Source organism: Camelus dromedarius, chromosome 6 (assembly GCF_036321535.1).
Source record: "Camelus dromedarius isolate mCamDro1 chromosome 6, mCamDro1.pat, whole genome shotgun sequence".
Taxonomy (NCBI): domain Eukaryota; kingdom Metazoa; phylum Chordata; class Mammalia; order Artiodactyla; family Camelidae; genus Camelus; species Camelus dromedarius.
The window spans coordinates 82,582,856-82,597,747 of NC_087441.1; the positions used below are offsets into that span (position 1 = coordinate 82,582,856).

A 14,892-nucleotide genomic window follows, 5' to 3' on the forward strand; every position below is an offset into this window, starting at 1 on the left:
CTCTCTGTCCCTGGTTAACTCTCTCTTCAAAGCCATTTAAATTTTTTGCAGGCTCCTCCGCTCAGATGTAAGAATATTCTCTTTCAACTTCTTGATGCAGCTCCTTAATGAAGATCTCGTGAAGGAAACTTAGTCAAAACCTGGGAGGTATGCACACAGTGACTGCAACCTCAGCACTTTATGAAGTTCAGAATCAGATTTGTGGGTGACTCAGGAAAGGCTTTTTTATGGTAACAAGGGGAAAGTGAAAGGATGCAGGCTGTGTGAGACTGAAACATCTCGGTCCCAGCCAGCAAGGCACCGGCGTTCAGGATGGTGTGTGGGGAGTGCAGAGTTCTCACAAAGAAAGAAGTGTTGGGATGGGAGGGAGGACAGTTAGGTACTTTACTGTGGAGGGAAAAAGTGGGTTAAGCATTTCCTGGTTGAACAAGAGGACTGTGACATGATGTGCTTGTATTTTGGAGAGAAGGGTTTTGTGGAGACAGGCCTAGGGAGAACGCTCTGTGGCTGTGGAGTCAGCACAACAGAGAAACACAGAACAGTGCACACCTCAAGGCCCCTGCTGGGGAAGAGGCTGCCCGCCAATTCGAGCCCTGGGGGCAGCTTCTGTCCCTTAGCTGGGGCCTCAGAGCTCCCTTCACAACCCAGTCCTGTTGATACAAGGAATAAAATGTGAGGCATGAGAAGGGCTGTGTCCCAGGCTTTGGTTGAGCCCCTGGGATGTGTCCCACCAGATTTTGTTCCTTGGCTTTGTGCAGTAAAGTTTTCAAGAGCAAGCCAGTGTTGAGGAAATGTAGATTTATTCACAGAGACACATTGAAAGGCAAGAGAAAGGCCACGAGGTGTGGGGTTTGTGTGCTCAGATTAAAAGTAGGTACACACTCCACAGAGTGTGGGCTTTCTCCGAAGAGGGAGAGAGAGGGTTGACCGCGAGGTGGCGCTGTGTTGCTCGTTTTCTTGGGCTTGGTGGTTTCATTTGCTAATATATAGAAGGACCAGCCTAAGGGCAAGGGGCTGGGATTCCCAGGGAGTTGGCCATTTCCCACCCTTTGACCTTCTGTGGCTAGCCTTGGGACTGCCATGGTGCCTTGGGGCATGTTATTCACCATGTTACTATTACAATGGGTGTATAATGAAGCTCAAGCTCTGCTAGAAGTTAAATCTCTTCATCCTGAGCCTCAAGGCCTACTGGGGGTTGAATCCTTCACCATTTTGTTGTTAATTGCTGTGGCCTTCCTTGAATGGCTGTGCTCTGCCCCTTCCATCCTGTCTCACTGTGATGACACAGAGAGAGCAAAGGCCGGGCCCTGCCTGTGCTCCTGCATTTAACAGCAGGAAGTGTGGAGTGGGCTTATGATGACTCTGAGTGGTGAGAAAGATGTTTCAGATTTTGCCACGTGAGACATGGGGACCTGACAGCAGCCATCACAGATTTATCTGAAGGGCATTATCGCTTGTGTTGTTACAGAAACAACAGGCCAGCCAAGAAACATGCACTGAGATTTATTACGCCGGCGGGCTCAGAGGGGCTTCTGTTCCGAAGATCTGAGCACCTCCAAGACCTGCACATGAGGTTCTATAGGGTTAATTACAAGTAAGGGGCTATTAGCCAATAAGGCTCAAACAACAAAAAGCAAGGAATCAGTACACTGAAGCTTATGAATTTGGAACAGATCACTTTACTGACAATTGTTGACCTTGGATTTACGAGTTAGCTTATTAGCCCATTCAACTGACACTAAACTTCAGATTTACGAGTTAGCCCAGCAATACTTAGATCAGTAAACCGACACTTATCACACTTAGATTTGTGACTTAGCTCGTTAGCCCAGCTGGGCTTTTCCTTCACAGTGTCATTCATCTTTTCTATATTTCTTTTTTTTTTTTTAAGTATTTAATCCAAATTTAATATCAGGTTTTTTTGGAAAGAAATTTCTCTTTTTCTTTTCTTTGGGACTCTTTTGGGGGGGTAGGTAATTAGGTGTATTTATCTGTTAGTGGAGGCCCTGGGGCTTGAACCCGGGACCCCGTGCACGCTAAGCACACCCTCTACCACCCCCCCATGATCTTTTCTTTTTGCTTTAGCTGCCAAGAATCTTACAGCTGAATTTCTAGTCGGCCTTTAACACTTGCCCTGACTCCAGGGAATCCATTTTTATGACTTTACCTCCCCCAGGATTCATTTAAGTATTGAATCTCCAATTTCTCTTCACTCTCAGTTTTGCCTTTTTGTTGTTATGGTTGTTAAGGTGTGTTTAAAAAATTGTTTAATTTCTCTTTTAGCAGGAGGCTGAAAGTAAATAAATATGTAAACAAACAGCACACTTAAATGCTTTTATACATTCTAAGCTGTTTAGTAGTTACTTAAAAACCGAATTGAATATTAAAGTGATAACATTTTTAAGTTATTTTTTAATTTTTTACAAAGATATAGCTGGTTTAAAATATGATATGTTTCAGGTGTACAATAGATGCTCCATTTATAGTTACTGTAAACATTGGCTGTATTCCCTGTGTTGTAAGATACATCCCTGTAGCGTGTTTACATTACTTGTTGCAGTTTGTATAAGAAAGTTGGGTAACGCAGAGTCTGGGGCATGGCTGTGTCTGACCCAGGGTCACGCTCACCCTGCCTGTCAGAGCCCAGGCCCTCACTCCTGTCTGCAGGGCAGCGAGTGGAGGCAGCCCTCATCAGCGCTGGCACCACCCTCTGAGCGGCAGTGACAGCAGTGTCTGTGTGTGGACGTGCAAAGTGTTTTTCCAGGAGCTTTACATGCATTTCTGCATTTAATAATTAAAGCCCTCCTGTGAGGAAGCGTTTTATGATTTTAATAAATAATACATTTTATTTTGATATTGATAGACTTCAAACCTCCGGAAAATTTACAGGAGTAGTACAGTAAATGCTTAGATACAGTTCACCTTAAAGGGCACTATTTGTCCTTTTGTGTCTGGCTTATTTTAACATAAAGTTTCAAGGTTCATCCATATTGTAGCCTGAGTCAGTACTTTATTCTTTTGGTTTCATAATATCCTTTTTCTTTTTTTTCGTTTTTGGTCTATTTAAAAATATTTTCATTGAAGTCTAGTCAGTTTATAATGTTGTGTCAGTTTCTTGTGTACAGCACAAAAATTCAGTTAAATAGGAACATACCTGTATTCATTTTCATATTCTTTTAAACATAAGTTACTATAAGATATTAAATATATTCTCCTGTGCTATACAGTATAAACTTGCGGTTTATTCTATACATACTCAGTATCTGCAAATCTTGAACTCCCAATATATTCCTTCCCACACCCTCTCCCCTCTGGTAACCATAGTTTGGTTTCTATGTCTCTGTGTCTGTTTCTGTTCTGTAGATAAGTTTATCTTTTTGTGTCTTTGTTTATTGATTTTTTTTTTTTAAGATTCCACATGTGAGCGATCTCATATGGTATTTTTCTTTGTCTTTCGGGCTTACTTTTCTTTGAATGACATTCTCCAGGTCCATTCATGTTGCTGCAAATGGCATTACTTTATTATTATTTTATGGCTGAATAGTAGTTTATTGGAGAAATATACTACAGTCTCTTTATCCAGTCATCTTTCAGTGGATATTTAGGTTGTTTCCATGTCTTGCTATTGTAAATAGTGCTGCTGTGAACATTGGGGTGAAAGTGTCTTTTTGAGTTAGGGTTCCTTCTGGATATATGTCCAGGAGTGGGATTGCTGGGTCATATGGGAGGTCAACTTTTTGTCTTTTGAGGAACCTCTGTACAGTTTTCCACAATGGCTCCACCAAACTGCATTCCCACCACAGTGCAGGAGGGTTCCCAATTCTCCGTAGCCTCTCCAGCATTTACTGTCTGTGAACTTCTGAATGATGGCTATTCGGATTGGTGAGAGGTGAGTCTTGATTGCAGTTTTGATTTGCATTTCTCTGATAATGATATTGAGCATTTTTTTCATGTGCCTATTGGCCATTTGTATGTCTTCATTGGAGAAAAGTTTCTTTAGGACTTCTGCCCATTTTTGAATTGAATTGTTTGTTTTTCTTTCTTATTAAGTGTAAAAGCTGTTTACATATTCTGGGAATTAAGCCCTTGTCAATTTCATTTATTGCAACTATTTTCTCTCATTCCATAGATTGTCTTTTTGTTTTGCTTTTTGTTTCCTTTTCTGTGCAAAAGCTTGTAAGTTTAATTAGATCCTACTTGTATTATTTTGCTTGTATTTCTATTGCTTGAGTAGACTGCTCCAGGAAAACATTGTTGAGATGTATGTCAGATGTTTTGCCTATGTTTTCTTCTAAGAGGTTTATAGTGTCTTGTCTACATGTTTAAGTCTTTAAGCCATTTTAAATTTATTTTTGTGTATGCTGTGAGGGAGTAGACTAACTTCATTGATTTACATGCAGCTGTCCACTTTTCCCTACACCATTTTCTGAAGAGGCTGTCTTTACTCCATTGTATGTTCTCACCTCCTTTGTCAAAGATTCAATGACCAAAAGTATGTGGGAGTATTCTTGGTAATTTTGTTTATCCGTTCATTGATGGATGGATATTTTTTGTAACCTTTGGATACTCAGAATGATACTGCCATGAATATTGAGGTGCAACTTTTTGTGAGAATATATTTTCATTCTGTTGGCTGTACAGTTGGCCCGCCATATCTGTAGTTTCCACTTTATGGATCCAGATGGCTGATTGTAAAGGGACTCGAACATCCTTGGATTATGGTATACAGGGTGGGGGTTTCCTGAAACGAACCCCCCGAGGATACTGAGGAATGACTCTATATGTAGGAGTGGAATTGCTGTGCCATATAATTCTAACCTTTTGAGGAAACACCAGGCTTTTCCAAAGAAGCTGCACCATTGCCCCTTTCCAATGGCTGCGTATTGAGGGTTCCCATTTCTCTGCCTCCTGACCGACACTTTTTATTGTCCATGTTTTGATTATAACCATCCTAGTGAGTGTAAAATCAGATATCATTTTGATGTTGATTTCGCTAGTGATGCTGAGCATCTTTTCATATGCTTATTGGCCAATTGTGTATCTATTTAAATACTTGGCATATTTAAAAATTGGGTCGATTTTCTTTGTATTGGTCAGTTGTAAGCATTTGTTTTATATCGTGGATACTAGTCTCTTATTAGATATAGGCTTTGCAAAATTTTTCTCCTATTCTGCAGATTGTCGTTTCACTTTAGTTTTTTTAAACATTAAAACAATTTCTTTCTAGGGGAGGTAATTAGATTTATTCATTTTATTTTTCTTGCTAAGCACGCACTCTATCACTTGAGCTACCCCCTTCCCCTTCATTTCACTTTCTTGATGATGTCCTTTGTAACAAATGGTTTTAATTGTGATGAAGTCCATTTTATCTTTCTTTTTTTTCACTTGTGCTCTTGGTATTGTATCTAGGAAGCCATAGCATATCCTTGAACCACAAGGATTTAAACTATGTCTTTATTAGAAAGTTTATATATTTAGTTTTTACGTTTCCGTCTGTGATCCATTTTGAATTAATATTTTATTTGTTATATAAAATACGGGGGTCCAGATTCCAGATTAATTCTTTTGCCTTCAGATACCCAGGTGTCTCTGCACCATTTGTTGAATAGACTATTCTTTCAATGGAGTTTTGTTGGCACATTTCTGGAAAAATGACTGTAAATGTAAGTTTCCCCCCTAGATTTTTTATTGTGTCTCATAGATTTATGCATCCAAACTTATGCCAGTACCATAATGACTTGAGTACTATAGATTTGTAGTAACCTTTGAGTGAGTCCTCCAACTTTGCTCTTCTTTTTCAAGATTGTTTTGGCTGACCTGGGTCCCTTGCACTTCCATATGAATTTTGGCATCATTTCTTCAATTTTTGCAAAGAAGTCAGCTGGAATTTTGATAGGGATTCCATTAAATTTGTAGATCACTTTCGGGAGTCTTAACATTTTTAACAATATTGTCTACCATTCCATGAACATGGGATGCCTTCCATATATGTAGATCTTTTAAATTTTTTTGGTGATACTTCAAAATGTTCAATGTGCAAATCTTGTAAAATTTTGTTAAATATATCTCTCATTTTATTTTTAATGCTGTTGTAATTGGAAAGGCTGAGCTTCCTAAGGGTGGGACTATATATCAATTTATTTATTTCTAGGATTCCCACACAGCAAATACCCTAGATTTATATTTGCTACATAAATCTATCCACAATTCTTCCCACCCCCGTGTCATAAGAAACCAAGACCCAGGTTAAGCTACCTGAACACCTATGTGGAAGTGAGAAGTGAGACCCTTGTTTGGGGCTTTGTGCAGATTATACTGAAAGCTTATTCATTATGGCTTCATCTTAATTTCTTTTAAACAATCCTTTCAGTGTATATAGTCAGATACATTAAGAAAATGCCCTTTCGATGTGTGGAGGAGCTAAGACTATAGTTTTCAAATAATTTCTAGTGAGAGTGTTGTACTTGAAACTAATTTGCATCAATCTTTGAAGATTTATGTTTCAGGAGCTTTGACTATATAATACCTGTCTTTATTCAATAACTACAACTAAATGCACAAACAACATGTAAGAGTTTGAGCAAACTGCCCCCACCCCATACTGCTGGTTGGCTGCAGCTGTAACTGGAGTCAAGTCTTACCTATCCCAGTACGCTTGGGCGGATCTGCTCAAAGGGGTTCGTCCAATAGTTTGTCGGTAGTCTTTTGGACAAAGCCATAAAGCATTGATTTAAGGTTGCTGGAATGGAATCTATTTTATTAATATTAAGTAAACACATATTGAGTGCTTACTGTATGTTGGGAATTGTCCCTTAGCTTCACATGAATATTATTTCACTTAAAACCTCTCATATTTCCTTGTTATTCACACTTTACAGATAAGGAGTATGAGGATTAGGTTTTCTCTCTTTTGGGGGGAGCTCATTATCAATGATGGGAAGTTGTAAGGAAAAAGATACTGATTCATCCAGAGAAAACATTTTTCTGAGAGTCAGCACTGAAGAGGGTGATCATTGTTTGAGTAAGACAAGCCACGGGTTGTACGGAGTCAGCATCCCTGTCCTGGTCACGGCACGTGTAGTGCTGCGTGGTGGGTGAGGCAGCGCGGCCGCGCAGGGAACGCGGATGCCGGGCCGTTGGTCTGTGCTCAGGATCAGTGGGGCTTTCTCCTAAGGGAAGTGGAAAGTCATTGTCAGATTTTAAGTAGGGGAGAGAGGTGCTCTCGTAGATCACTTTTGTCTTGTAGAATGCTTAGAAACATTTAGAAGGCTCGGCAGGAGGTGATGTGATAAGTCAGAGTAGGGTGGCTCTTAGGTGTAGCAGTGTTCAATTTTCAAGTGGTTTTCAGTCCCAGGTTTGTGGCTCAGTAGCCGTGTCACTTTGGATGACGCACTCAAGGAAGTGAAACAATTTATCTTATTAATTGAAGCAGTGATATACCGACTTCCCAGGACTTCTGTGGAGATTCAGTGAGGTAACGTGTGCACAATGTGCAGCGTGGTCCCCAGCACAGAGTCAGTGCTGAGGGAGTGCCAGTGAGAACCTGGTAGTTGAGGTTTGGGTGGTGTGACTCGTTGACTGAGGAAATTGGGCCCTGAAGGAGGGGTCCAGTCACATCTGTGAGTGATGGGACTGAGCTGGGAGAGGCAGAGAGACCTTGCCCCCCGACAAGAGGCCCTGGGCAGGACCGCTATGGGAGGAGCACCGTGAAGTCAGCTATTTGCAGGTGGAGTTGGAGGTTCCCTTGAAACATCTAAGTGCAGTTCCACAATCACAGAGGAGGTCTAGGCCCGGGCTGTGCATTTTCCTATAATCTCAATCCCTGTGGACGCCAAGTTATTGATCATTGAACGTGAAGACATACTTACAGGACAAGTGAATAGTAAGTATCATCTCTGTCATCAAAGCTCAGGTCTCTTTATTCATCACTCACTTTGCTAATTGGGTTCTTACAGAGCTCACTTCACCATCCTCACCTGGGCTCAGGCTCCACAGAAAAGATCTTGTGAGTCTCCCTCTTTTCCAGAAGAAAACACATTTAGCTGGTAGACTTCTCTACTTCGCCAGACTTAGAATTTTAGTTTGTTGATTTAATTCTGTTTTCTGTTGGCCGTCTCCTGACAGGAGAGACATTTTACCTCATGGTCAGGTTTCAATTAGCTGTTACTGAGAACTGCTGATCTGATCTATAGTGTATTTTTTCTATTAACTTTGTAGAGTACTTATCATTTTTCTGTCTTTGTCCTTTAATTTTGTTTCCTCTTCAATGTTCTATCCTATTTGGGGCCTTATTTTATTTTTTAATTAAAAAATGTCTGTTAGCAGTTTAGAAAACAAAAGCAAATAAAAAATGCACATGATAGCTAGATTTAGAATATATCTAGTGTGTTTTCTGTCTCGGCATTTGAGGGTTCTAGAAACTCTTGAAAACCTTCATTACATAAGTTCCTTAAAATGCTGATTAAGAAATTATACCTTCCTTCCTCATCTTTCAAGCTGCACAGCTAATTGTCAAGAAAGTGAGGGGAAATCCTCAGAAGCCAAGTCAAACCAGAAAGCAGGGATTCTGGGAGATACGCGAGCCTTAGAAGCCCTGGGGAACAGTTGGCTCCTGAACTGAGTTTCAGTTGCCTTGACAGGAGGGCAGGAGGTTAGCCCCAGGCCTCTCACACTGGGAGTTGGATGGCTGTTCTTATGTAAGGCCAAGAACAACCTGAGAATTCTGCTTTATAGAAGGGTGAATCAGAAAGAAAATTTAAAAAGCATTCCTCAAGGCAAGGAAGTAAGGAAAGTCAATTTTTTTGGAAGCGGGTAAAAATAACATATCCAATGTAAGTATTTAGTTTAAATCTGTTCTGGCATGAGAGTGACAACAAACTCCTGGCAGAAAATCACAGCTCCTCCCGGAAAGAGAAGTTGTGTTTTGAATGAATCAGTGGGCAGCCATTCCGAAAAAGGTCTCCAGAGTCTTCTGGATCAAGATACTGGACCCAAACACCTCCCTTCCATGGTCTCATTTAAATAACCAGAAAGGTTTTAAAGTAAAGAAGCCATAATCATAGATCTATTTATTGACATTAATATATGCTAGGAATTCAGAGGTGACTATGGAGTTGTCTCCTCTTTTATGGACCTTACTTTCTATTTGACTTAGTTGGGGAACTTGGTGGAGGGTGGTGTTAGTCTGTTGCAATTAGCCAGGATAGGAGATTAAGAAAGCAGTGAAGGGCGGGTGACATTTTTAGCTGAGGACAGTCCTGTTCAGTTGGTTTGTAATTGCAGGCTCGTTGAGTTGTCACTGGAGGGAATTGATCTTATGGAGTTTGGACTTAACTCAGGCCTCTTCAGAATGGACAAGTGAACCTGGAAAAAGACAGTCAAATTTGTGCAGACAATAAAGTCCACGTGAACGTGCTGTATCCCTGAGCCAAATATAGGACAAGTAGGCAGCACTTCTTGAGGACAGAGGAGTGGTTTTTAAGGTTCTTCAAGAATGAACCAGGGAACCGGGATGGCCAGTTGTCAAACTGTGACGTTGCTCTTTGGACGGTGTACCCACCGAGGTTATTGGCCGTTTATAGGTTTCCATTTCTCTTTAATGCATGACAGGTGATGAGGACGTGGGCATACACTTTTGACACCTTGTACCTGCCTAGAAGCGCGGGCACAGCTACGGCTGCGCCTTAAATCTTGCCGCCCATCCCGCTCCCTGGTTCCGTGATCACGGCCGAGTGGTTCCTTGATGACCTGTCCGTCTCCTCTGTGACAACGTAACCCAACAAAATACCGGAGCGTATTAGCTTGGCTTTGTTTTTTTCCATCCTTCCCTTCGAATGATGATGACTGATAATGGACCCAGTTACTTTTGCAGATGATTTACACATAGGGCTTTCAGTACAAACCTCGTAATCCCCACTGTGTGATCTAGAGAAGAAAGTGACATTCTTTCCAGATTGTTTTGATGCACTTATGTGGGAAAATGATGTACGTTTGAATATGTATTTCCTCTCTGAATCATCATGGCTAGAGATGAATATTTGTAGACATGGAATGAGTTTACTGTATTTGAACTGTATGGTCCCCTAAATTCTCCCCAGCTTTTTAAAGTCATCACTGGAGTGCTACCTCCAGAGTGTCCCAAAGCATCCACCACTGCCTGTTCTTCGGACACTGTGAGTTTCCAAGTTGGAGAAGGCTGCTGGCTGTTGAGGCATTCTCTGGCACATCTCTGGCTGGCTGATGTGAGCTTAGCACACAAGACTTGGCAGACAGTATCTAACCATGGTCACGTCCATTTCTGGAACACTCATTTAGGAGTTTACACCTATGCTAGCGGCATACGTTATTTCATTTAGTTTTCCCAACAATCATAATTAGATTTTATCACCTGTATTAATAAGGAAACTGTGAAAGCGAGTGACGTGCAGACTTTGGACTGGAACACGGGTCTTTCTGATCCCTGTCTCTGTTCCCTCCCCAGCCTATCCTTCCAAATGGCCAGGAGACTCTTCCTCAGTCTTGAGTTTCCCGCTGATGTTACCACTCTCTTTGTTTCTGGAGAGGAAAACAAGTCTAAACTTACTTTCCAGTTGGAAATGGAATGGAGAGTTAACGTTGGAAGCCGGGAGAGTCTGTCTTGTGATGAAGCGGTCTCCGAGCCACTTCCATTGGGACGTCACGTCACTGTCTGGGCCCCTTGCACAGCCTGTGCACAGGTGACAGCACAGATGTGCCGAGCAGTACTCCCGGACAGGGCAGCGGGTTGGAAATGAGTTTGGGTATTTGGTTTCATTACATAGGTTCCTGAGGGCCTTGGCCTGGCACTTCGAGTGGGACCACTCCCTGTCCCACAGACTCATGCTCTGGGCCCGTGCAGACCTAACGTGGCCTCAGCCTGAGACTCAGTGCCCGTGGTGATGAGGAGCATTTTAGTCCAGGGTCTGCCGGAGGCTCTGACACTTCTGGGCAGTGGGAATTTGTCCAGGATAATAATAAATCCTCCCCGAGATTCAGATTTCCTTGCCTGTGAGCCGGGGTAGTAATATTTTCTGAAATGATTGTAATGATTCAGTAACGGGCACAGCGTGTGCTGGCAGGTAGCTGGTGTTTAAGGAGCAGAAGTCGCAGTCACTCTGTCAGCCTCTCACTGTGTGCTCTGTGCTTTGAGAGGTTGTGTGTTTGGTGAAAGTCCCGCCCAAACCCTAGGGTCTAGATGAACTGTTGTTCCTTTACTTTCCCGTCCTTTTCCTCTTTCCCTTCTCTGTGTCCCATGTTTAGGTAGCAGATTCCTCTGTTTCAGGTAATACGGGCCTTTCTAATAAAAGGAGAGGAAGAACGCGGAAAGGTGGGGCCCAGAGGGGGTCTGGAGCGTCTGCACAGCGCTACTTCCCTGCATTTCTGCATCCGGTCCCATCAGTGCACGAAGTCAGCTTTCCTCTTCCTTCCTGTGTCATTGGGTCTCTGTTTTAAGGGAAAATTTTTTACGGGTTTTTTTCACTTACATGTTTCGTTCAGATGCTTGTTGCTTTTCTCCCTGTGCTTCAGCATTCCTAGGAGAGAATTCAGCAGTGCAGCATCCTCTCCGAGCTCTATGAGTTGATCGGCTTCCACCGCAAGTCCGCCTTCTGCAAGCGGGTGGCCCCCGTGCAGCGCGCGGCCCCCGGCATCACGGAGCCTGGCTGGAAGGCCTGCTACCGACTCCTTCTGCAGACGCTTCCTGGCTACAGTCTGTCGCTGGATCTGCAGGACTTCAGCAAAGGTGTTGGAACTAAAACATTGCTTCAGTCCCATTAACCATGCCTGGTTTGGGCCCTGCTGTCTTGCCTCATCAGGGTGAATCCTGATTCGTTTAGAACAGGGCTCAGCAGACTTTTTCTGTCAAGGGCTTGGGAGTAAGTATTTCAGTGTCTGCAAACCTCCTGATCTCTGGTGCAGCTGCTCAGCTCTGCTGTTCAGACGCCAGAGCAGCCGGACATTCCACACACACACAGAGTTTTATTAACAGCATTGGCTGGGGCTGGATTCGGTGTATGAACTGCAGTTTGTCCCCACAGCTCCTCACTATTGACGCCTGCACCAGAGCGTGCATTTGCGACAATGGGTGTACCTGCACTGACACGTCATCATCACCCAGAGCCCAGACTTGACACTAGGATTTACACTTGGTGGTGTGCACTCTGTGGGTTTGGACAGATGTGCAAGGACATGTATCCGCCGTCACAGCATCATACAGAGTAGTCTGTCTTAGTGACCTTAAAATGCTCCGTGCTGCACCTCATTCATTGCTCCTTCCCCTCTAGCCTCTGACAGCCACTGGTCTTTTAGTCTCTTTGGTGTTCCCTTTCCCAGAACACCATACAGTTGGAATCAGACATTTGTGGAACCTTCCCAGATTGGCTTCTTTCACTTAGTAATATGCATTTAAGGTTCCTCCATGTCTTTTCCATGCCTTGATAACTCATTTCATTTTAGCACCAAATAATAGTCCATTTTCTGGCTGGACCACAGTTTATCCATTCACCTACTGAAGAACAGCTTAGTTGTTTCTGAGTTCTGGTGATTATGAATAAAGCTGCTATTAACATCTGTATGCAGATTTCTTTGTGGACATAAGTTTCCATTTCGTCGAGTAAACACCAAGGAGCACAGTTGCCGGATCATATGTTAGGAGTACGTTTAGTTTTGTAAAAAATTGCCAGACCGTCTTCCAAAATATCTGGGCCATTTTACATTCCCACCAGCAATGCATGAGAATTCCTGACGCTCCACATCCTCACCAGCATTCGGTGCTTTCAGTGTTCTGCGTTTTGGCAGTTCTGACAGGTGTGCAGTGATACCTCGCTGTTTCAGTCTGCATCCCCTTGATGACAGATGCTGTGGAGCATCTTTCCATAGACTTCTTTGGCATCTAGATTTCTTCTTTGATGAGGTGTGTGTTCAGGCATTTTGCTCATTTTTTAATCAGGTTGTTCATCCTCCTTGTTGAGTTTAAAGAGATTTTGGTATATTCTGGATATCAGCCCTTTATCAATGTGTCCCTGCCCTTCACCTGCAGCACCGGAGTTGTCCTTTGGGTCTCAGTGGAGTGTCAGCTCTTCAAAGAGGTTCCCTGTCTTCCCTCAGCCTAAATACTGTCCTTGTATTTTTCACTTTCATTGACTCATTTTGTTGTTTTTAAATAGCATTTCCCATAATTTGTAAGTACATTAAATAAAAGGGCAATGATTGAACACCACCTCCCCCACCAGGCTGTGTGCCCTGTGAGAGCAGAGGCCCTGTCCCCACTCACCGTTTCCCATGACAGCACATGGCACATGTCCATGTAAAAGTGTGTAACGTGGGGCCAAACCTGATGAGCAGCTATGATGACATGTGTTGGCTACCATTTATTGAGTAGACTTTGTTTCTGATCTTAATTATTAAATCACATGAATGAAACTTGTTTGTTTTGAAAAATAAACAACAAAGCACACCTCCATTTGATTGGTACTTTCCACTTAGCCTTCTGACCCAGGAGGGGATGTTCACCATCATTTTGTGGAGGAGGTTGGGGAGGTAAAGTAAGAGAGTGAGATCAAATAAAGTAAAAATGATAACTATCAGTTGGCTTTATTTTCACTAAGACATAAAAGTTACTTTAAACCCTATCTCAGGTGTTGTTCTGTTGTTTTAAACATTTCTCATAGAATTAAATGGAAGCCCACTAAACCCTGAAAGGGAAATTGTGTGCTCAGGTCCTGAAAATTGTTTATGTCTATTTCTTGAAATGCACATTTTCCCTGCTGGTTACAGAAATTCGAGGCGAGAACACAGCCGTGCGCTGTGTTTCTGCTGGCTTCACGGGCTGCTCACTTTCATTTTCATTTTCTTGTGTTGCAGTTTATGAAGGTTTTCCATGAGATATATTGCTCAGCCTTTTCCTGAATGAAGGATTGAATTTTCCACAGGAAATCTTATGAAAGAGAGTGACAAGGCACATGGGTTTCCCAAAAAGGAACACTTGATGTAATAAATTCTCACTATGGTGAACTTTTTTAATACAAGCCAGTTGAAAATTCTATCACTAGGTCATAGGCCACAAATCTGTCTTAAGAATAAAAAGATTCAAATTTTATAGAAGAAGCAGTTTGAATCAAGTAGAAATTATGATTTGTACACTAGTTGGTGTTAGAACTTATACTCAGTCTTATCATAATTGCCTGTGGTAGGAACTGGATCATTATTTATTTATTAAAAAAAAAAATCCACTAGGTGCTATTTGCCCCATTCTTGATGCAGCAGTGCTGAGGTTAGTTAAGTTGGGCCATTTAGGATTGTTAGCTAGGTTTTCCGGACATTGATTTCAGCCTCTTTATCTTTTTTACAATCTCTTCTTTTGTATCGGCCTTTGGTTTTTTGACAACGTGGAAATAGTCCACGGATCTGCATTTCCCTTTTTTCCTGTCTTTATGGGAAAAGATTTCTGAAAGACAAACTACTAGGATATTAAGGATTTTGTGTGGGGTAAGTTTATTCAGTTCTAAGGATTTCAATTAATACGTATTAATACTTGCTATTCAGCTAATGACAGTAAAATTATAAACTAAATTAAGTGTACATCAGTAAGTATAGTACAATCAGCCCATCACCCAGATTAAGGTATTCACAAACTTTTCCATATTTCCTTTATTCAGACCTTTGTTCTTTTATTTGTCCTTTGTTGAAGTACTTGACAGCAAATCCAAGAAGACATGTCATTTTACCCTATGTGCTCAAGTAGGCATGTCTGAAAAATGAGGGCCTTTTTTTGATCAGGTTTTTCCATTTGACCCATGTGCTCGTTAAGTATCAGCTTTATCAGGTATCTCACTAGGCATTAGGGATCCTTGGGGCAATGAGACAGTCCTGGCTCCC

At 42.0% G+C, this 14,892-nt stretch overlaps 1 protein-coding gene across 35 annotated transcripts in view; it reads left to right on the plus strand.

Moving 5' to 3' along the window:
* The window catches only part of LOC135321522 (uncharacterized), a 196,292-nt gene extending 182,646 nt beyond the window's left edge, over window positions 1-13,646 (plus strand). For all 35 annotated transcript variants that reach the window (XR_010381358.1, XM_064487056.1, XM_064487072.1 and 32 more), the window contains one exon: window positions 11,545-13,646. The gene's annotated coding sequence lies outside the window, so the exon portion shown is untranslated. The remainder of the gene's footprint in view (window positions 1-11,544) is intronic.
* Window positions 13,647-14,892: the final 1,246 nt, after the last annotated feature.